Raw genomic sequence first — 14,188 nt, forward strand, 5'->3', positions numbered from 1 at the left:
GGTGAGGCTTAAGCAATCCTTTGTGGGTATGGGTTCGTATCCCCTAATAAGCACCCTGGACTACTCCATCCCTGGTAGGCCCGCCCAGTATAGTTCCCCCAACCGTTCCTCTTCATTTCTTAGATTCATAGCCATGAAACCGTTTCCGATTCCACAGAAGGGTTCTGGCCCGTCTAAAGGCGTCCCTGCTTCCTTCTTGGCTAGTTCGTCCGCTGCCTCGTTGCCTTCCAACCCAGCATGGCCTGGAATCCAAAGTATCTAGGCCTTGTTTAGAGTTCACCTGGTTGGACCTAAGTGCCTTGATTGCTGCTTGGCTATCGGTGAGAATAGCTATGTTCTGCGCCCTGTGGTTCCTTTACAGATTAAAGGAGGCACATTTGTCTATGGAATATGCTAGTGTACCTGCCCATTGGCTCAAAGTACATTTTCCTTGGACCAATGACACCGGCACCCGCTCCCTCTGCTGTGAGGGATCCGTCAGAGTACCAAGTATAGAGATAGACGGTCTTCCATGGCTAAGAACGCCACATTCCTTGAGGTCTGTGTGCCGAAGGCCTTTACCAATGACTATCAAAATCCGAGAAGTTACCAATCTTACTACAAATGCGAAAGAAAGAAAGAGCTCCGGGGAGCCTGCATATCCCAAATAGTAAGTTATCATCAATCACCTCCTTGATTCCTCCTTTCGTCACTCAGAATCCAATATCACACGTTTGTTGTTTCTTCCCCGAAATCCACCAAAACACCTTCTCAACTTTCACCTGAAATCCGCAACCTACACTTTCCCGACTTCCTGGTGAACTACCCACAAACACTCAGATTACTTCGGGGCCAGCACTCGATTTTTCACCTTCACTTTTCCACTATCTTTCCTCTATCGCTCTATCAAGCCTTCCGCACTTAGCAATCAAACGGACCGGTAGGCTGTGGACGCGGCACACATGGGGAGCACCTGAACATCCTCTTTTCTGTAGGGAACCAGGCACCGCACGGCTTCCGAGCTGATCGATTACCCACTGCTGCCACGGCTTACAGGGGTCGTTTGCGATATCTGTGCAGGACCTTCCTCTTCCCGGCGCTTACTTTCACACTTGTCAATCAAATGATGGTTATCAATACGGGAAGCCGCAAATGGACGCGAGGGAACACTAAAGGAGCGAAACCGAGGGAGCAAGTTGTACAAATATCTGTAATGCGATTTCAGAACGACCGAAATTGGATTTTTCCGCGAACGCGTGAATGCAAACACGAAACAGGCCTGGAATGATAATGGATGGTGTAAACATGGATACCGGCGATGCGAATCTTATGGGTTGAGTGGGCGCCAGATAAAGTATCTGAAATGGACTAAGTGGAGCTGGCAGATATTGGGAATTCAAGCCGTCCACGTACTTAGGTCGACATCCGCTCGAACCGAAATCACTTTTGCAAGAATGCCTGAAAGCCCAACTGATATGATAACTCTAGTTTCAGGCCAACAACGAGCTCGTCCAGATTCCAGATAAGATAAAAGCTAGTGCTCACAATAGAACGTTTCGACGCGATAGCAAAACAATCGAAACTTTGGCCGAACAATAGATAAGTTCATGGCATATTGGAAAAAGACAACGAGCGGCGTTACTGCACCGTGTCACCTGGTCCCGTGCCGCTCACCTGACCTCACCGACCAATTCAGCGGCTCAGCCAATTCCTATCGAGAACAATTCCAAGTAATTCGCGGAAAATTCAAGTTTTTCCTCTCAATCACACGAAACTTGTTCGCGAAGATGATGATGATATCAGCAGGGGAGCCTCGGACTCGCAACTCTCGTAAGATTCAAAAATGTTGGCGCGCTCAGTTCTACGCGCTCAGACCGCCACCAAACGCCACGGAACGGATTCAATGCCGGACTGACTGAATGGGGGGCACGAGTACCGAGTCTACTCGATTCCAGTTGAAATTCAACTTAGCTCCAGCGAGTTCAACTGTGCGATGTCTCCCCAATTCACACTCCAGTGCAGCCAGGCGCCGGTTGTTCAACAATAAACTGGGGGAGAACACTACTTGGCACGGTGGGTGTTAAAGTTGAATGGGAGGCGCGGGTTGAACACATCTGTGGATGCAAATTGAACAGATTGGAGCCGAGCCATGTGGCTTGGCGCTTTCTTGGTTTTATTCTTATCAATCAAAGAAGCTAGAATTGTTGCGCTGCGCCGAGTGGGGAATTTGCAGGAGAATTTCTTGGAAAAAGGGGAACGTGCCAGGCTTTTCACAATGAGAAAGTATGAATGAACTTATCGTGCTGGCAACATACGAGCGAATGTTGCGAAACATCCAACACCTCAACGCATCGTATCCAGGCGTTGAGGTGTTTCAGTGACGTCCGAAGGCTGGAATTTAGATAGTATTAGCAGCGGGAGGGCGACACTGTGCTGTGTCATTATTCAGGGTTTGGTTTTTTGGAAGATTCGCTAAAAATAAATGATTGGGATTTGCTTTTGATGGAGAAGATTAGCTGTTATTGCTTCAGATTCGCGTTGTGTTCTTGGGAATTTTAGTAATTTGGGCTATTCAATTTTGTTGGGGCAAAAGAGGGGAACCTTTTGATTGGTAAATGCTATTTCCCGTTAACAAAAACCATCGGGTTTTGTATTTCTACTCTTGATTGGCATTGGCAATTAGACGTAGTAAAATATAGCTTTTTAGTGAACATGATTTGATGTCGCGGTTGTAAGATCAACAAGTCGGAAACCTGAAGTTGGGGGCTCCAGGTATGAAAGGTTTTGTTAATTTTGTATGTAATCATATTTGGGTGCACGATGGTTCCATTGATATGTAGCTCGTTGTGTATATACGTTGAATATGCAATTCGATGTGATACTGACATTTTATCTGATAATTAATAATTCAACACGAAAGAGGCAATTTTGATCTACTATAACTTTGTTAATAACAGTAGGATTTCCACCAAACTTTCCAATATTCATATTGAAACCTATACTTCGGATCTAGGATGAACTAACTCTGTTGGCGGATTTCGCGATCCTTTTGTACCCCGTGGAACATTCCAGGAAGGCATGCAAAATACACACGTTTGACAAGATCTCTTACTGGCAATAGAGTCATCTATTAACAAGGCCGAAGCCGGTCCCAAGCCCGGTTGTGAAAGGGGGAGGGATGGATAGCTTCAGTCTGAATGGCTGTACGTCACCGCAGCGTCTCAGGGGGTAGGTGAGGAAAGTGCAGGAACTTTGCAGTCTTGAAGATTACTCACTAAGGAAGCTATCTCAACACCTGGCAGCTAGGGATAAAATGCACCACCAAAAATGAGAAGAAGGAGCAATTTAAAGTCCGGTACGGATAACCGGCGGGAGTCGTCTGACTTGGTGACTGGGTCGGGCTCTCGTAATGGACAGCACCGCGTCGAAACCGCTAGCCGTGGGGCGGTTCGACGTCTAGGCGCCACGACGGCCAGGAGCACAGCTCCGCCTGCTGCAGCTATTTCGCCACAATCTGTGGCGACCACTTCAGCAGGTTCGCGTAGGAAACAGATGAAATGGACTGAAGAAATGAACCTCTTCATCATCCGTTCCTACTACGAAATAACGGCGGGGGTGGGGGCGGGTACAACATCTTACCGCCCCTTGTTGCACCAGAGATTCGTCGAGCGTTTCCCGCAATTCCCGCACGTGACTGTGCAGCGAGTCGCAGACTAGTACCGCTTTATCACTCGCAGCGATACAATCCCGGCCACCATCAGGGGACGTGTTCGACTTGAAGTCATCGGGGAGACTGGTGACCGAGAGTCGATGGGGGCAGCGGCGGCGGCATCAACAACACCACGCTGCACTGCAGGTAACAGTTCCAATACTCGCCGAAGCACTCTTCTCCATCATCCAGCTGAGGTTTCCGCTGAGGTTCAGGACGAATTCCAAAGAGCGTGTATAGAATTCTCGGATATGGATCCTTTGCATAGAGCAGGTATTCCCAGGCTCTATGCATCTCCAGCAACTCCGGGAATTCTATCTCAAATCAATGATGAGATTGCATCTCGACTGTGTGCTGATATGTCGCTACTGCAACTACAATCACTTGTGTATTGTGGTGCAGTTGCGGCTATCAGATTCCACGGTCAGAAGATTCGCTTTCGTGTTATTGGTTTGAGTGACAAAAGAGATCCACCATGGAAAATTCGTTTCGAACGTCGGCGTGACTCACTATGGCAGGACATTGCTAGACTGATTCAGGTCAGCACTGGCAATGCCAGCCGACGGGTGAGAAATAAAGTGCAGAGGGTTTACCGGAACTATGCCATCCCCTGTGAGACACCCATTGTTGAAATTCTGGACACACTAAAACAGAAACTTTCTGTCGTATGCAGTCGGTTACGACGGTATGGCGAAAGTTACTCCAGACGTGTCCAGAATGCGACATACGCGAGGAACCAGCGGAGCTTTTTCAGATCTCTCAACGAATCCCAACAGAGCGCCCAGACAATACAGTTCTCGGTGGCGGAAGCGAAAGGGTATTGGGGTGGACTTTGGGGGTTACCTGCCCAGCATGCTGAACATGCTGAGTGGATCACCGTCGAAGCCACCCGCCATGCCAATACACCTGGCATGAATTTCGCGGATGTTACCGAAGAGGAAGTTCGACGAGCCATAAACACCTCGAAGAACTGGAGGGGCCCAGGTCTGGATCGGGTGCAGAATTTCTGGTATAAGAAATTTACCAGCGTACACAGTCGGTTGGAACGCAGTATAAATGAGGTCATGAGTCGGCCGGAGGAATTTCCACCTTTCCTCACTGCGGGGATTACCTACCTTATCCCTAAGAAGGACACGGTGCAGAACCCCGCAGACACAAGACCGATCACTTGCTTACCAACCCTCTACAAATTCATCACGTCCATTATTAGTGGAAGGATCAATGCGCACCTCGAGACCAACAACATTCTGTCCGAGGAGCAGAAGGGCTGCCGAGTTGGGTCAAGGGGTTGCAAAGAGCAACTCATTATCGACTCGGTAGTTATAGGACAAGCAACTAGAGGCCAAAGAAACTTCTTCACTTGCTATATCGATTATGCCAAGGCTTTTGATAGCGTTCCGCATACCTGACTAATCGACATCCTACATCTGTATCGCATTGATCCGAAACTAATAAAGTTTTTGGCGACAGTCATGGAAGGGTGGTACACCACCTTATCGGTGCGTACATCTGAGGGTGCTAATACCTCAGAGCCCATCCGTATACCGAGCAGCATCTTCCAGCGGAATTCGTTGAGTCCCCTTTGGTTTTGTATGGCATTGAACCCCCTTTCATGGCTACTGAATGATGCTAGAGGGCATGGTTTGGCTATACGTGCTAAGTGCGAACTGACACACTTGATGTACCTAGATGACATCAAGCTGTATGCTGGTACTGACAACCATCTTAGAAGTCTGTTGCGAATAATAGACATGTTCAGCCGTGATATTCGGATGGAGTTTGGATTAGACAAATGTCGAATCCAAGCCATCCACAAAGGTCGCATGCCGGACATAGCATTGGTGACCTCCACATCGAAGCTATGACCGAGACAGACTTCTACAAGTACCTAGGAATTCTGCAAGGAACCCATGCTCGAGTTGGTGATCTGAAGGATGCTATGCTGTCCGAATTCCTGCGACGTGTAAAGCTGGTGCTGAAATCGTATCCCTCGGGGAAGAATAAAATGAGCACGTTGAATGTATTCGCTATCCCTTCACTGGCTTATGCATTCGGAATATTGCCGTGGACGAAGACCGACCTAGAAAACGTCCAGCGGCGGATACGAACAACTATGTCCAAATTCCGAATGCATCACCCAAAGTCTGCCGTGGAGCGGATGAACCTGCCTCGTGACATCGGAGGTAGGGGCGTGGTTGACGTGGCGGCACATCATCGCCAAGTCGACTCGCTGCACGCTTATTTTTACAGCAAAGAGCAGGCGAGTCCCTTGCATGCGGCTGTCTGTAAGGCAGACTGTGGGCTGACTCCACTTAACTTGAAGGATCGATCTTTCAATCCTCTGAGTGGGGTGAAGTCGGACCAAGAGCGGATCGATGAATGGAAGTCGAAGGCAATGCCTGGTAAACACTTGAATTGTCTTTGGCAGCCATTTGTCGATTTGCATCTGTCGAACAGATGGCTGTGTGCTGGGGAGCTCTTTGCTGAGACGGAGGGGTTCATATGTGCCATTCAGGATGGCGTGGTCGCCACCACGATGTTGCGGGGAGTACTCGACGGATTCTCCCACTGACCTACCACCGGCCACCACCACCGGCGCCCCTTTAGTTTTTAAGTAGGTAGGATCGTCTGAGCCTAAATGCTTGGCACTTAGTGCTAGTATTAGGTAAAATCCGGCATCTGCCGAGATTGTGATAACTCGGAAATAACAATCGTTGGTGCAACAATTCATATTGGATCAAGGCCTTAAAGTGTGTTAGAGCACTCCATTCAAGACCGCAACGGTACACTACAGTACACTTTAGGAGGCACTGTGGTCAGCATTGTGCTTGCCCGAGATTATTATCCTGATTTTACTCAGGTACTCGTTCATATTAGAGTCGACTGGTGCCCGACGTCCAGTTGCGATAGCACACCCCTCTGCTACCAGTGAGATTTGAACCGCGACCCAGTGCCGGCGGCTTTTGGGAGTGAGCAAGCGGGCTCCCGGCCGTCGATATCCTTCGACCGCAGTGCCTCGGTGGTGGACAACTTGGCCATCGTGGCATCTAACACTACAAGTGTTTTAGATTTGGAGAAGAAGGTGATCAAAAGAAGTACAACTCTACCAAGAACACCAATTGCTAAGGCAAAGAATGATGGGCTAAAAGGAGATAGCTGGCCAAAAAAAGCGATTTCGACACCCATCGGTTTTGATCAAGAGGTATTCCGGCAGCAGCAAATAGATCCATTGAGGAGAAGCAAGCAATTTTACAATCTCCTCCAATACCAAAGCCGGCAAAAAAGAAAGCTCATGGAAGCTCAGCAATTGGAAAAGGTGAAGGTGTCAGTAAAAGGAGTAATCTGGGCAAGACTCACTGAGACCAGAGCTCTGACCTAGAAGAACTAACTTTTATGCAGCTTGGAACTAAAATAGTTGTGCTGTCCGAATTCATCAAGGACAAGCACGACGTGCACCAAGCCATTAAGAACATGGTGAGAGCCATTAGGGTGCCTTACAATAGGTCGCAGGAAGAAGTAAGAAACCCTAAGGAAAAACCGAACATCCCAGCCCCGACAGTGTCACAGGTGACCCAAGTGACACCAAAGCACAAGGTCAACAATCTTCGATCAATTAAGAGAGTGCGAGACAAAGAGGAAGAAGCTTTGGGGAATCAACAGGCACCAAAAAGGAAAAAAGGGGTCTTGACCAGTCCAACAAACGGAACTAAAAGTTCAGAAGTGCCCAAAGTAGGAATGGCGGCTAGCGAAGCGAAACCGAAGGAAAATAAGAGCGGTGGTTGGACTAAGGTCGTGAACAAAAAAAGAAACAAGAAACCAAAGGTGCGAATTCGCCCGGAGGCAATTGTCATCTCCAGCAGAGGACATCTAATGTATGCGGAGATACTGGAGAAGGTGAAATCTGACCCCGACCTAAAAGACCTAGGCGGAAATGTCAGCAGAATCCGGAGGACCCAGAAAAAGGATCTCATGTTTGAGCTGAAAAAATCCAGCGTGGGGAAAACTGACGGCTTTCGCAACCAAGTTATAAACTCACTTGGGGAGAATGTCGCGGTTCGTTCCCAAAAACATGAGATCTATATCCAGTGCAAGGATCTCGATGAGGTAACATCCAGAGAAGAGATCTGCACTGCCTTGAAGGAACAATTCAAGTTGGAGGATTTCAGGGAAGAATCCATCGTGAGCCTAACAAAAGCTTACGACGGTACTCAAACGGCCACGATGCGACTGTCAGTGGAGTCAGCGCAGAAGTTGTTGGTCGCGGGGAAGGTTCGGATTGGATGGGTTGTTTGCTCACTAAGGGAACAGATCTCTTTAAAGACGTGCTTCAAATGCCTAATGTTTAGACACTTCGCGAAGGCACGCATTAGCGGCATGGATCGTTCCCATCAATGTCAAAGGGGTGGAGAAAGGGCATACTGCCAAGTGGTGAATAGAGACCCAAAAAGCATTTTGTGCGAAGGAAACGAGGGACAGGATAACCGGAATATTGCCGGAAGTGGCAAATGCCCGAAATTTAGGAAGACGTTAACTGCAATGAAAAAAAGGGGTTAATACAAATAAACCTCAATCATTGCAGGGTCGCACAAGATTTGCTGGCCCAGACCATTTACGAGTCCGCGATGGAGATTGCTATCATTAGTGAACCGTACGGAAATCTTGACGGTGGTATATGGGTCACAGATTCGACTGGTGGAGCGGCAATATGGGCGTGCGGTTGTCAGGCCATACAATATAGCATGGGGCAGGCGGCTAGTGGCTTTGTGTGGGCAAAAATAAGCGCCTAAGGTTAATTATGCGGTGTTTCCAGCGAAACTTGTTTTTTCTTAGTTGCTAGTGTTGATATTTTTATTTTTGCAAATACTGATATTTCGGGAACCACTTGTTCCCTTCATCAGTGCTAACAAGTCCTGAGTTTGAAGACCTGTTAGACCAAAGATGAAAGCTGATAGGCTAACGCAAGGGGGCGGTGCTTATTAGAAGCATTCGCCCAGTTGGATGTAGTTCTGGCCAACGAAGGCGATGTAAACACTTATCAGAAAGGGGGAACTGGTTGAATTGTAGTTCTGACTTTTGTCAGCCCTGCGCGGCACGTGACGTCCTGGCAAGTTAACGAGGGCTTCACGTACGGCGACCACCAGGCAATCACCTTTGAAATAAGGACAGAGCCACAAGGCAGGAAATCCGCACCTCGGAAGCCGAAATCAAAAAGAACACAAGGAGGGTCTGCAAAAACGATGGATGAACAAAAATTCATGGAAGTGTGGCTAGACCTGCCTCCACGGATAGATCTCCCCATGTTACACAAAGCTTCTCTAGAGCATGAGACTCGTCGATGCCTAGGAGATGCTCATTCCAAACTAGAAGACCTCCCCCCCCCCCCCCCCCCCCCCCCCCCCCCCTCCCTCAAAGGCCGGTCTCCGCAGATCATGTGCCCTATGATCTTGTTGAAATTAATCCAGGGATTACTTCCCCGGCAAGAGGGGGGTACTGACACCTTGCAGCGTTCCCTGAATGTGACGCCGATTCCACCAGTCCCCAGGGACGAGCTGCTGGAGATCTGCAGTCGAATAGCGGACAGCAAAGCCCCGGGTCTGGACGATATACCAAAAACGCCCTCAAACTTGCCGTCAAATGTAGACCGGATATGTTCGCGGAGCTGTTCGAAATGTGCATGTCCGAGGGTATCTTTCCTGCACCATGGAAGCGACAAAAGCTGGTGCTGTTGCCTGAGGGTGTCAAACCTCCAGGGGAACCGTCCTCCTATAGACGCATATGTCTTCTAGATACTATGTTGGAGCGCGCTATTTATAATAGATTACTTCCAGTCGTCGAGAGCTAAGGTCAAATAGGCAGTATGGGTTCCGTAAAGCCAGATCAACCATTGATGCCATCAAAATGGTTACTGGTTTGGCCGAAAATGCAATTCATGGAAGGGGTTGTACCAGCAAATATTGTGTGGTGGTGACCCTGGATGTGAGGAATGCATTCAACTCGGCCAATTGGAACCTTATACGAGAGTCTCTGGGGACGATTGGTGTTGCCACCTACCTCGTCGCGATTATCGATAGCTACTTGCATGAGCGGACACTTTGGTATAATACCGATGATGGACCCAAGGAGTATGTACGCGGTGATCTGAAGCAATGCCTCTGGCCGACATTTTCGCACAATCATTGACCGAGGTTCTTTGTCATGAATGGATAACACGCTTTGCAGCTTAGGACGAAATCATTACTGACCAGGGAATGCAGTTCGAGTGTAGCCTATTCTCGGAGTTTGATAAATTCCTGGGCTATAAACGCCACCGGACGACTGCGTACCACTGGCAATCTAATGGGATGCTGGAACGCTGACATAGGACACTGAAGGCTGCTATAATGGCACACGATTACTCTTCGTGGTCGGAAGTCCTGCCTTTCGTTTTACGTGGCCTACTTACAGCCCATCGTGAAGAGTTTGCCGCCAGTTTCCCCGAGTTGGTATACGGGGAGAATTTGAGACTCCCCAGCGATCCTGTGTCCGATACCCACCCTTTCCACCACTGGGTTTTTGCGTTTGCTTCGGGACACTGTGGCAAGATTTAAATCACCCCCGCCATTCTATCATTCTTCGACGAGGGCTAACACTCTCAAGGACCTGGATGTCTGCATACACGTATTGGTTCGCGTGGAAGTTTCCCGGAGGCCTTTACAGCCACCATATGACGTCCATATGAGCACATCTTTAGGCTTGACGTCAGGCAGGCAGCAGGCATAAGGACGTCTCCGTGTCCAGGTTAAAGCCTTTTGCCTCCGGAGCTGAGGTTTCGGAGGAGAGAGCTGCACGGCGCGTGGGATTTGATCTAGCCTAACTGGGGGTAACGAGGCGAAAATCACGAGGCTGGCGAAGCAATCGAGGATTAGGAAAAAGTCAGTGATTTATGTTGGGGGAAAATTAGTTGAGATGAGTTTTTCTCGTTTTGAATAGAAAATACAAAAATGATATTGTTTTATAATTGATTTCTAATAATTGATAAATGTTCCTCAACTGAGTTTTCATAAGTCATTAACGTTTATAATGGTGTTTTCTTTTTTAAGTAATAAATGATTTAAATTTATTGGACGACGGAGGCCACTCGGTCCAACCACGCTCTCATCAATCTCGACGAGGAGACCATTGGAACCTGGAATCGTCACGGAAGTGCTGGATGACTGATGCTTCGTCCGTCTAAAGGCGACTTTCAGTAAGTCAGGAAACGAAGCTTAATCACTTGCTGCATGAGCTGACACTATAAACGACCGTACCACCAGCCAGTTGCTATGAGAAATGAGGCAGCTGGGTAGGGATAAGTTCCGCTATGAGCTGCTGAAGTCCCTCTGACTGCAACCACTCGGGAGAGCACCGACGCCATCTTGATCTAACTGGGGATTGCTGGAGGTGTTGGCTGCGACGGCCGACTCGGAAAGTGGACGAGATCAAGGCCATGGTGACGACACTGGCTGACGCCATCACAAAGCTCCCAGGGACGGTTGGTACTTTGTGTTCGGGAGATAGATCTCGTTTGCAATCACGGTCCAGGTCTGCTTCCCGAAATGGGCGTTCGAGTAGTCGCACGCCGGGATCCTCATCGGTCTCAACGATTGGCTGTTACTATCGTAAGTACCGAGCTTCAGCGACTAAATGTTCCACCGAATGCACGTTTAACGCAACAAAAAACTAGGCTCACTGAGCGCCCGGCGACGGTTACTCGAAGCACAGTACCATGTCCACTTACAATCTTCGACCCCGTAAGCAGACGTTGCTTCCTGGTCGACACGGGCGCTGAGGTGTCGGTTCTCCCTGTACCCGTCCAAACACCGAATTCCGCAGAATCTACGAGGGGCGATCGCGAACTCTTCTCGCATCCGCACCTATGGCTATAGGCAGGTGGGCGTGAGTCTCGGACTGCACCGAACGTTTTTGTGGAGTTTCGTTCTGGCGGGCATTAGGATCCCCATATTATGCGAAGACTTCTTGTCACTGTGGGTTGCTGGTGGACTCGCAGAACAAGGTTTTGATAAAGAGGTCAGGAAAAATTTGTACCTGCAAAGCCGACACTCTTTCAATTATTTTCGGCAACGTTGCCGACCACCGCATTCGCGCACTCCTCAGAAACTACCGCAACATCAGTACTGAAAGTAGTTTCTCCAGACCAGTTCACTACCATATGCAGTACCATATCAACACTACGGGCTCTCCAATCTTCTCAAAGGGTGTTCACTTTCACCCTAGAAGCTGACTGTTGCGAAGAAAGACTTTGATGAAACAGGGTATCTGCAGACCTCGACCTCATTTGGTCTCGAAGCTAAACGGCGAATGGCTACCACTTGGGCCATCTCGATTGCATTTTTCGACGCCTCCATGAGGCCGGACTCACTTTTGACTTTCGATGGCACGAAATTTGATGAGAATACTTTGTCTAGTACCTTTTTGGACACCGAAATTGACATTGAGAGGCAACAGCACTTGATTGCTTTCCTTAAAGCCTAGCTAAGCTTGGAGTCATGAAGGTCGATTTAGGGAAGCTAATAAGAGGGAGTGCACATGAGGTCCATCAAAAACAATGCTTTCCATTAGGCGTTGAGGGAAGAGCTTGCAGGTGATAAGCCCCGCGTGGATTGGATTAAGGATGTTGTAAGCAAATTAAGAGAAGGGGAGAGCACGACGATCCAAAATATATTATTTTGTACCCAGGAATACCCCTTCCGAAGTATACGTGAAGTATTTTCGGGATGGACGTAGAATTTCCATAGCCACCTCATCTGTCACAAAATGTATCTAATTTTGTGTGTAGACTGAACTCTCCAATATTCCTTGTATAAATCAAGAGGTGGAATTAGAACGACCAGAAATAATATGTTCGGATTTTATTTTGACAGTGGTTGTGACAGATACGACCTGCTTGCCTCCTCTATGTCCTACAATTTTTGACAGTTTTAGTGCTGTAGAAACTCTTGTCTGTGGTTTGCGGGTAGAAAGATCAGTTTATTTAATTGGCAAACCATTGAAGCAGTCGACTTCTGTAGACTTTGTATCACCCCCGAAATTTTATTCGCTCAACGTGACGTTTGGCCTCAGGGGGTACTTTTTGGAATTCTGTCATATATTTGGTGTCCTATTCATGAATATTGACTCCAAATCTTTGTTGCACTGTGCCGAGAAAAAAGATGCATTATTATTTTGTGATCACAAACTGAACTGACACGCGAGACAACGCCACTTTAGGGTCTCCAAAATTAGAAGATTTCAACGTGGTGCTTTACAAACACCTTTCTAATTCTATGGCAGCGACCCATCAAATATATATTTTATACTCTTTTATTTAGGATAAATCTCCAATAATGATCGACATTTATCACAACCACCCAAATTTGATCCCCAATTAACAACAACAGCTTAAAGATTAAGGCCATTTTCTTTATCATAAACGTTGAATTAAAATGAATATTTTAACACCTCCTCCTTAAACAAACCATGATTCCCATCCATTAGTGGTGTAGCATTTGATAACCGGAACCTTAGATCACCATAAAGAAGCATCAAATCGTGGTGGTCACATTTATTTCAAGGTAGCAGAGCAATTATTCAGACAAAAGTTGCTGGAAATGTGCGTGAGAACTGGTTCCAAAAAGTTGTGGTGATCATGTGATGTGTGTGTTTTGTGATCATGGGATCATGATAAGAGATTCCGATAATTACTAATTGGACGAAGAAGGAAAAAGACTACATCAAATTTGGTAAAAAAACACTATTCGTTTTTGGATATTTGAGGTATTGTCAAGGACTACCAGTACGTCATGATCGAGTTTAGTACAGATTGGGTTTGGTATGCTTGATTTCAATAAATCGTTTCAAGTGAAGAAACAGCTCTATTTCGTGTGCGCAAACCAGCCCCCTTATCAAATAGAAATCACATTATCTTTTTTAGAGACCCAATTTCGCATACGAAGCAGACATGCTTGTGATCACCAACCATCACTGATGAGTGGAAACACGAAATTCTACTCTTCTGAACATGCTTTAATTTGTCACCCAGTTTCAGCCTTGATAGGCTGATTTGAAAGGAGGGTCTAATTTACAAGTAGTGGAAAACAAAAGCTTCTATCTCCAACGCAACAAATCACCGTTTGAATGATTCCGTTTTCTCCAAAAGTTGCATCAATACCATTGTTAACCTTCGCAATTTGGTCTAAACAACTTTCAAATAGCCCACATAGTCAGAACTGGGGTCCAACTCGGTTTTAGATCCACTCCACAAGGAAAAAAACCATAAATAAACAAGCAACTCCCTAAAAGCACTTTCAGATCATTATTGCATTTGCTTTTTTTTGGCTGAGTTTCTCGACACTCTCCGCAAACGTCCTCAAGTGAAGCATCACAAAAAAAGATACTTTCTCCTAAACTGCCGCCACTTACCGCAAAAAAAAAAAGACTTAAATTTTGCAAATATTATATTTCATGAGAAATAAATGGAAAATC

At 47.1% G+C, this 14,188-nt stretch overlaps 1 protein-coding gene across 2 annotated transcripts in view; it reads right to left on the reverse strand.

Moving 5' to 3' along the window:
- The window catches only part of LOC119647757 (protein phosphatase 1 regulatory subunit 16A-like), a 431,507-nt gene that overhangs the window by 349,303 nt on the left and 68,016 nt on the right, over positions 1-14,188 (reverse strand). The window contains exon 1 of one of the 2 annotated variants that reach the window (XM_038048876.1): positions 669-1,877. The exons of the other annotated variant lie outside the window; for it this stretch is intronic. The gene's annotated coding sequence lies outside the window, so the exon portion shown is untranslated. Of the gene's footprint in view, positions 1-668; positions 1,878-14,188 lie in introns of those variants that run through there. 2 annotated transcript variants of the gene reach the window in all.

Source organism: Hermetia illucens, chromosome 2 (assembly GCF_905115235.1).
Source record: "Hermetia illucens chromosome 2, iHerIll2.2.curated.20191125, whole genome shotgun sequence".
NCBI lineage: Eukaryota > Metazoa > Arthropoda > Insecta > Diptera > Stratiomyidae > Hermetia > Hermetia illucens.